Source organism: Lagenorhynchus albirostris, chromosome 13 (assembly GCF_949774975.1).
Source record: "Lagenorhynchus albirostris chromosome 13, mLagAlb1.1, whole genome shotgun sequence".
NCBI classification, from domain to species: Eukaryota; Metazoa; Chordata; class Mammalia; order Artiodactyla; family Delphinidae; genus Lagenorhynchus; species Lagenorhynchus albirostris.
The window spans coordinates 29992612-30001925 of NC_083107.1; the positions used below are offsets into that span (position 1 = coordinate 29992612).

The 9314-nt window shown below is 42.1% G+C and overlaps 1 long non-coding RNA gene across 1 annotated transcript; it reads right to left on the minus strand.

Annotated features, from left to right (window-relative positions):
• Nucleotides 1-1975: 1975 nt before the first annotated feature.
• On the minus strand, nucleotides 1976-7070 carry LOC132531848 (uncharacterized). Its single transcript, XR_009544242.1, has 3 exons — nucleotides 6798-7070; nucleotides 4184-5758; nucleotides 1976-2251 (listed from the first exon to the last, which is right to left on the minus strand). It is a non-coding gene; the product is annotated as an uncharacterized LOC132531848 (long non-coding RNA).
• Nucleotides 7071-9314: the final 2244 nt, after the last annotated feature.

The following is a 9314-nucleotide window of genomic DNA, read 5'->3' on the forward strand; positions in this document are numbered from 1 at the left end:
TATATTAGTTTCAGGTGTATAGCAAAGTGATTCAGTGATTTTTGCAGATTATACTCCATTGTAAGATAGCCATTGTAAGATAATGGCTATAATTCTCTGTGCTATGCAATATATCCTTGTTGCTTATCTATTTTATACATGGTAGTTTGTATCTGTAATCCCTAATTTGTCCCTCTCCTCTTTGGTAATCACTAGTTTGTCTTCTGTATCTGTGAGTCTGTTTCAGTTTTACATATACATTGGAGTCCCCCTTTTCAATAACATGTTTCCTGTGCGTTGATTTTGTCTTCCTAAACAGAGTAAATTCTTGAGGGCAGGAGGCATGTCTTATGATTATATCCTATAGTGATAAGCATAATAGAAGTTGCTCAATAACTACATATTCAAGAAAGACAAGAGAGAAATGGATAAAGAGAGAAAGAGACTTCTCTGCCGAAGAGATGATTGCTTTGGTTTTTCTCTGATTCACCTTGTACTCTTCCCTACTGAAGAATTTCTTCCACTTGCAGACTAAGGGCATTGGAGGATTTGTGTGTGTGTGTGTGTGTGTGTGTGTGTGTGTGTCTGTTTGTGTGTGTTTGTGTGTGATGTTCCCTGCTGAAAGCCCAGGAGAGAAAGCAGAAGCTGGAATGGGGCCTTGAGGCTGTGGCCTGATAGTATGCAGTGAGACTTCTGTGTCGTAGCCTCAAGGGAAGTCTTAGATTTCTACCCTCTACCTAATTTCAAGCTTGGGTATTCAGCTGTCAGCAGGGCAGCTGGACCTGTACGTGCCTTAGGTGTCTTAAATTCAGTAGCACATAATAGGAATGTTTGATAAAAGTAATTTGTCTATTTTGGTGTAAGTATATGAAAGCACTTAACACGAGGCCTGGCATATAGTAGGTATCCAAGAGGTGACAGAGAGTGTTTGAGAAATATTTTGACATAGTCAAATCTTTCCCTAGGTCCCCTACCTCTATTGGTGTGCCTCCACTGCTCCCTCAGGCTAAAGAAATAGGGAATAGCAACATGGATTCCACCTTTATGAAGTTGCCAATTTCTTGTGTGTGGCTTTATGCTCAAGCAAGAAGTGTGTTCTGCTCCCACATATTTGAGAGCAAATATATCTGGATCTAGGGATCTACTTGAAACTGCGTCGCAGCTGAAAATGTTTCAGTGTACACTAGCATGGCTGGTCACTTTGGGCAACTTTCTTGGTAGGGACCTAGCCTGAGAATCTTAGTGGGGAAATCTGAATCTCTAGGGTAGTCATGGTATAGCCAAGGACAGCTTGTTGGGTGCAGGCATGGAGGAAGGGATAAGGTAAGGGGCAAAAAGGGCTCATCTCTGTGTCATTTTCTGCTCAAAGGAAGATGTAGGCACTCATGTACCAGGGGTAGTGTTCTGGCCTGCTGTAGCTTGTCACCTCCCTGTGAATGAGTCAGTCTTGCTCCTGGCTGCCCCGTAAGGCATTTGGGGTTTAGTAGGAGATATAATAGGGAATCTAAATCAGATAGCCTTGCTTCAAATCTTACAGATCTGCATGGAGGAAGTATGCCTCCCAGGATGTTTCCCATGTGCTGCAATAAGAGGAATCCCATCCAGATCTGTGGGGGTGTCCCTCCATCCGTCTTATGTCCACTCAGCTTATCACGATCTTAAGCTTTTATCCCTTTCATCCTGTCACTGTCCTGCCTTCTGGGAAGAGCAGGGAAAAGGGTGAGGGAGGATGGGAAGAGTTAAAGAACTTGCGGTGTATGTAGATTTGCTGTCGTTAAATCCTTTCTGGAACAAAGTGTAGATGTGGAGAGGGGGATGAGTGAGCAGGTAGGAGAACAAACACATGCTGCCTGTACCACTTACCTGGCACTCAGCCTGGACCCTTGCTTGGTATTATCAGTCTCTTTCTGTGTTGTTTCTCTTTCCCATGTAAAGCATAAGCGTGTATACACATGTAATTTCAAATCAATGGACCCATAACTTAATACTGTTTTTTTAAAAATAAATTTATTTATTTTATTTTTATTTATTTTTGGCTGCGTTGGGTCTTTGTTGCTGCGTGCAGTCTTTCTCTAGTTGCGGCGAGCAGGGGCTGCTGTTTGTTGTGGTGCGTGGGCTTCTCATTGCGGTGGCTCCTCTTGTTGCAGAGCACGGGCTCTAGGAGTGCAGGCTTCAGTAGTTATGGTGTACAGGCTCAGTAGCTGTGGTGCAGGGGCTTAGTTGCTCCGCAGCATGTGGGATCTTCCTGGACCAAGGCTCGAACCTGTGTCCCCTGCATTGGCAGGCAGATTCTTAACTGCTGCGCCACCAGGGAAGCCCTGGTTTTTTTCTTTAATACTGTTTTGTAATCTTTTTTCACCTTTTTTCCCAGCTTCATTGAGATATAATTGATGTGAACATTGTGTAAGTTTAAGGTGTACAGTGTGATGATTTGATACATATATGTATTGTTAACTGATTACCACAATGTGGTTAACACATCCATTACCTCACATAGTTACCTATTTTTTGTGTGTAGTGAGAATCCTTTTTCATTGGATTATGTGTTATAGACATCTTTTCAGTAAATACAGAATTAATGGCTGAATTATACTTCCATGTGTGGATATACCATAATGCATTTTATTCTCTTAGTGTATAATCTGTTTATCTCATCTCTAATCAATGATGCCTTCCCCGACCCTCTTACTTAAAGTTGTGACAACCTTCCTTTCCTATCTTCCTTCTCTCCTTTACTTTTCTTTATAGCATTTAGCCCCACATGCCATACTACATATTTTTCTTATTTGTTTATTGCCTAACACGCTTCATTAGAATGTAGGCTCCATGAAAATAGGGATTTTTTTTTTTTTTTTTTTTACTCTGCTTCTCTGTAACTAGAGCTTAGTACCAGTTCCTGGTACCTAGGTGGTGCTCAATAAATATTTGTTGAATGAATTAATTTGTTGGATTTTTGGTGTGCCTGTTGGGATTTTTATTTGTAACATATTTGTTATTATGTATATTCTATAGTAAATACCTTGGTAAATAATCTTTATACACTTGTCTATGTATCTCCTTAGGATAAGTTTCAAGAAATGGAATGGCTAAGATAAAGGATATATGCACAGTTAGAATGTTGATTCATGAAGCCAAACTACCCTTAAGAATGTTAACTTATACTAACAGTGCATGAGATTGCCTGTTTCTCCATATCATCAGTAACACTGGCTTGTGTGTTTTTTGTGTTCCTCATCTGACAGGTGAAACATTGTCTTGTCACTGTATAACATGGTAGTTGAGAATGTGACTCTGGAGCTAGCCTGATGGGACCTGAATTCTGACTCAGCCACTTACTATGTGACCTTGGGTACGTCATTTAACTTCTCTGTACCTCAGTTTCATCTTTGGTAAAGTAGGGATAATGATAGCACCTATTTCATGAGAAATAAATCAGTTAATCCAAGTAAAATGCTTTGAATAGTAACTGAGACATAGCAATTATGATTTAATTTACATCATATTTAGTCATTAAATATGATTTAATTTACATTTCTTTGAATATTAAAGATTAAACATCTTTTCAAATGTATTTTGGACAGATGTATATATTTTTTGAATCACTTATTCATGTCATGTCCTTTGCACATTTTCCCAGTAATATTTTCTTAATAATTTGTAAGAGCTAAAGTGTTGACGGTTGTATATAGTGCAGAATTGTTCCCAGTTTGTCATTTGTTTTTCACCTTTGTTTATACAATTTTTTATCTGTCTGCAAGTTTGACATTTTTAAGTAGTCAAGATAATCTTTTCCGTTATAGTTTTTGCTACTAGTTCAATGTTTAGAAAAGGCATGCTTCCCTACCTCAAAATTATAAAAATAGTTACCCATTCTTGTTGAGTACTTTGCGTGGGTATGTATTTTTCAATCTTTAAATTTAAATCTTTGATTCATCTGGAATTTATTTCGATATGAAGATAGCAGTTGAGATCTGGTTCTGTTTCTTTTTAGTATGTCCCAAACCCCTTTATTGAAGGAGCAAGAGCAGGAGCCTTGAATCTATTCTCCCCTCCCCCAATTTGAAAGTAAGCTATCCTAGCTATAGCAAGTAGCAAATCTCCATTTTAGAGAATGAACTTAATATTTGGACTCAGTCAGTAGTCATTCATTTGTTAAACTATGGGATGAATATGCTGTGTAAAGCAGTTTGGGATCAGAACTCACAGTTGATTCTAAATGATGAGGCTGCTGGGCTCACTGGTGCAGCTTCTCTCCTGGCTCTGGAAGCTCCTCCTAAGTGGGTCCTAATTTGAGGACTTCTTTGATGGGGCCATTGTTAGTTTGGAGTGATAAGTTCTCTGTTGTTCAAAAAACAAATGATGTGACTGTAGCAGATATTTCCTCACTCCAGCCTAGGTGTATTGATAGGGTATTGGTAGAGGGAGTGTTGAATGGTAATAAACCCATTGTGTTCTAGCTCTGTCCTCATCTTCTCTTTTTGGAACTCTAGTCCCACCCAGTTTTTTGCCTCTGACTCAAGATGGAGGGAGGATGATTCTTATACAACAGAGCATCCACATATTTCATGGTAGCTACTATCTGCCAGAGATAATGAAGAAAGGTAGCTAACTCATACATGGCATATATTATCTACCAGGAACTGTTTTAAGCATCTTATATATATCAACTCTTTATGTGGTAGGTGCTCTATACTGGGTTGCATAGTGTCCCCCTAAAAATTCATATCCACCTAGAATCTATGAATGTGATCGTATTTGGAAATAAGGTCTTTGTAAGGTATAATCAAGTTATGATGAAGTCATAACTTGATTGGGCCCTAATCCAATGCCTGGTGTTCTTATAAGAAGGGGGAGACACTCACAGAGGAAAGATGACCACGTAGAGATGGAGGCAGAGATAGGAGATACGCTGCCATATACAAAGAATGGCAGGGATTACTGGCGACCACCAGAAGCTGGAAGAGGCAAGGAAGGGTTCTTTCCTAGAACTTTCAGAGGGAGCATAGCCCTGCTGACACCTTTATTTTTGAATTCTAGCTTCCAGAACTGTGAGAGAGTAAATTTCTGTTGTTTAAAGCCACCTAGTTTGTAGTATTTGCTACAACAACCCTAGGAAACCAGTGCACGCTATTATTATCATCTCTGTTTTCAGATAAGGAAACTGAGGCCCAGAGAGGTCAAATACTTGGAAAGCTCTTTAGGCCACTGCTCTGCTGGCTGGGCACTCACTCTGAAGCTCTTGCTATTATTCTTATCAGCTCTTCACCTTTACCACAGCCTTCCCACTTCTGGTAGTGCTGAGGCTGAGCTGCTCAAATAGCTCCTTTCTCTAACACAGCAGGCTGCAGCATTTCCCCGTCCTTGCCCACTTTACACCCTAAAGCAGAAATGCCTCTCAGGAGGCTTCTGGTTGTAGCCCGATCATTTCAGCAGGTCTCTTCCTGACCCCACCCCTCCAGGTGAAATCAGGCGTTTTTTTTCATTCCCTTGTAATGTCAGAAGTGTCAGTGACAATTCAGGGGAGGGTCACCAAGTTTCTTCTGGCGACTGTTTTTATGCTTCCCATTTCTGGCCCACTATATTTCCTAGAATTCCTGTCAGTAGACAGCTCAAGTCTTGTTTTCCTTTGGAGATTTCAGGATCTCACACATAACTCACATGGCACATGTCACAGTTCATGGCTGTGAGCAGAGAAGGAACAGCTTCATGGTAGCATTGGCTGCGAGGGCCCTGGTCACTTGTTCTCGATTAACTCAACCCACAGCAGTGGCTCTCTCCCCTGCCAAAAAGAATGGGAGGATAAGGGTATTATTTGACCCAGCTCATCTCCCTGAACAGCACCTTGTCAGCCGTGGTCTCTTCTGCTGGCATCCCAGAAGAGGTTTCCTCCCTCTGCATCCCATTGCTGGCTACAGAATCTTGCCTGTTTTCTAATATAGACCTTTTGCTTTGGATCCTGATCTTATTCTCAACTCCTCTCACTAAACTGTAGCTCCGGGAACTCAGGAACCATATCTGTTTTGTTTGCTGCTGTATCCCAGGACTGAGTAAAGACTTGGCACTTATTGGCCCCTGAAGAAATGTTTATTGAATGGAAAAATGAATATTGACCATGAAGCTTTGGAATCCTGGTTTTTCTTGCTTCATGCTGAAGTCAAGAACCAGATTAAGACCTTTAGAGGCCTCGGGGCTTCCCTGGTGGCACAGTGGTTAAGAGTCCACCCGCCAATGCGGGGGACACAGGTTCGTGCCCTGATCCGGGAAGATCAGTTGCCGCGGAGGAACTAAGCCTGTGCGCCACAACTACTGAGCCTGCGCTCTAGAGCCCGCGAGCCACGGCTACTGAGCCCATGTGCCACAACTACTGAAACCCGCGCGCCTAGAGCCTATGCTCCACAACAAGAGAAGCCACCGGAACGAGAAGCCCACACACCACAACCAAGAGTATCCCCTGCTCACCACAACTAGAGAAAGCCTGCGCACAGCAACGAAGACCCAACACAGCCAAAAATAAATAATAAATAAATTTATTAAAAAAAACGGAAAAGAACTTTAGAGGCCTAAGCAATAGGAAGATTATGATGTTCCTCGTAATTTTAGCCCTCAGTATATATTTCAGAAACAATATTAAACACAAAATAAGTGTAAGGAAATCTAGCAAAGTATAAGGAAAACCCAGCAAAATTTTGATATTTACCATGGTGACTACCTGGATAAATATAAAATAATTTAAAACATTTGTTATTATTGTTTCTGCTTTGCCAGTTCCCTGAGCATGTGCTGTCAGATAATCCTGCCTGGACCAGCCCCTTCCTTACCTTGGACTTCACCTTCATTTCCTCTTAACTCCATCTGCTGAAGCTGCCAGCCAGCCCCTTTCACCCCGCAGTGGTGTCCAGACCACTGAGAGCCCAGCCTGGGCTATGCTCCGGGCTCCCTGGGGCCTTGCCAAGAAGGTCAAGTAGAACATGCGCACTGCTAAAGAGTCCCTCACAATGAGAACTCCCATGCTGAGTTGAGATTTATAGTCAGCATAGCATTTTGTGCCACGTGATTACACTTAAGCCGTTTTTAGTTGTAGTAATCTGCTTCAGTGATCCTGGATGTGGAAAGTCCAGAAATTTTCCTGTGTTCCTCCTTCCTAGATCACTGAGAGAGAAGTCAAGATGCAGGCCCACTTTGCTTCCTGTATTAACATGGGCCTTGTTGAGACCATTCAGTGAGGTAAGGTATGATTCTGGAAGTGAGCCCAGGCCTCAAATAGGCTGTTCCAAGGCTGTGACCCATAATTAAATCCTATTACTGCTTGTTTCCATAGAGTTTAAAATAGTGTTGGAAACCTCCTAGGGAAAAAAGCACCACCGTAACTTCTTGGCTAAGGAAGTAGTGTGTGCTGGCCAGAGCAGAAGAGGTAGCCAAGGCTCCCAGGTTCTATTCTGGACCTGTTGATTTGAGGTGTGACATTCAGCAATCTGAGATGGTGTCCTGTATCTCTGATGGTTTCTCATCTTTACCACAGAGACTGTGCTTGCAGGGAGAGAGGCCAACACACGGATCCCCTGTCCTGTAGGAGAGTTTCATCATTAGAAGTCTTTTCTTTCATTTGAATTTCCACACACACCCCTTTCCCCCCCCTTTTTTTAAAATGAAGAAATATCTCCCACAGAGTTAATATAGGAACCTAGCAATATCGTCCACGTTTTACTTGACTTCATTTTATCAGAATTGCTTTCCTTTTAGCAATGTGATTAGATTAGCTTTTGTAAGGGATGGGAACTTTGATAGGGTTTAGGAAAAGGAAGGGAAAGTTTGTGTGTGGCACACACCTTGGACAACCAGAGCGTAACATGAGGGGACCAGGTACACGATAAACTAGATTGGGAAGAACAAACTTACATCCCTGGAGAGCCAGGCATATATTAGATGTCTTTGCATATTTTCTTATTTAATATCATAATACAAATCAATAAGTTATCATTTCCATTTTTGCACATGGGCAAGCTGAAAAAGAAATTATGTAACTTGCCCAAGGTCAGACAGCTAATACAAGGCTGAGCTATGATTTATTTCTCCTCAGGTCTGTCCAATTCCAAAGCCCATGCGGTTTTTATAGAGCTCTTCTGTCTCTGACAAGATGTAAGAAAGGAGGGTGGGGAAAGAAGAGAAGATGGGGAGATACCATCTTTCTTTATCTCACAGTTTTGCTTGTTTAGACGTGTTTAGCCAGAGCATCCTGTTTATAGACTAGTACTAGGTTCTATATATAGATATGGTGCAACAACATATGTGGGAAAGATAACCAATTGACTGTAGGGGAGGATTAAAAAAAGTCTTTGTTCTTTACCTCTAGGTCTTCATTGTAGTGTAACTCACACTATCAAAACACCACTGGTAACTCTGGTGTACTGTTTAAGAGGCCCTGTCATATCATCCAAATAAAACCTGTTGATGTGTTCCAAGGAATAAGCCATGATGGCGGCAGAGGTGAGGGTGTGGTGTGGCCTTACTGCGTGAACTGGGAGGTGGTGGCACCTGTTATGTGGCTATTACAGTGAATTATTACTGAGTAAACAAGAGATGTCTCCCTTTTGCTTTTTCAAGGGAGACCAGATGGCGGTGGGTGTTGGCCCAGATCCAGGGGAGCCTGGCCCCTGGCTGGCAGAGGAGACAGCTTAAGGGTGTCAGGTGATGGAATAAGAAGAGACAGGGCTGGTCTGTTAAGTGGTATAATTTCAGGGGGCACCAAGAATACGTCTTGACCCTCAAAGACTTGCCTTAGCTATTTGCTGTTGCTTGGAATTCCACAAGTGAAATTTCTTTCCCTTAAGTCTTTTGAAACCCTATTAAAAATGAAGAAACTCCAGGAAAGGGTTTGATTATGAAGTGTCTTGGTCATGTAAGTAGAAGTATGAATGAGTTTATGAGATTGATTTCTGAGAACTAGACTAAGGCAGGGACAGAGAGGAGAAAGCATTGTGCCCCCAGTCATAGTGACGGGAAGGAGACACCACTGAGATTGAGATAATGGCCCTGAGAAGAGAAGTTGGGTTCCTAAAGAAACACCTTGTTTTTTTTTGTTTTTTTGTTTTTATTTATTTATTTATTTATTTTTGCAGTACGCAGGCCTCTCACTGTTGTGGCCTCTCCTGTTGTGGAGCACAGGCTCCGGACGCGCACGCTCAACGGCTATGGCTCACGGGCCCAGCCGCTCCACGGCATGTGGGATCTTCCCGGACCGGGGCACAAACCCGTGTCCCCTGCATTGGCAGGCGGACTCTCAACCACTGCGCCACCAGGGAAGACCCAGAAACACCTTGTTTTCTTCACAGTTTTGC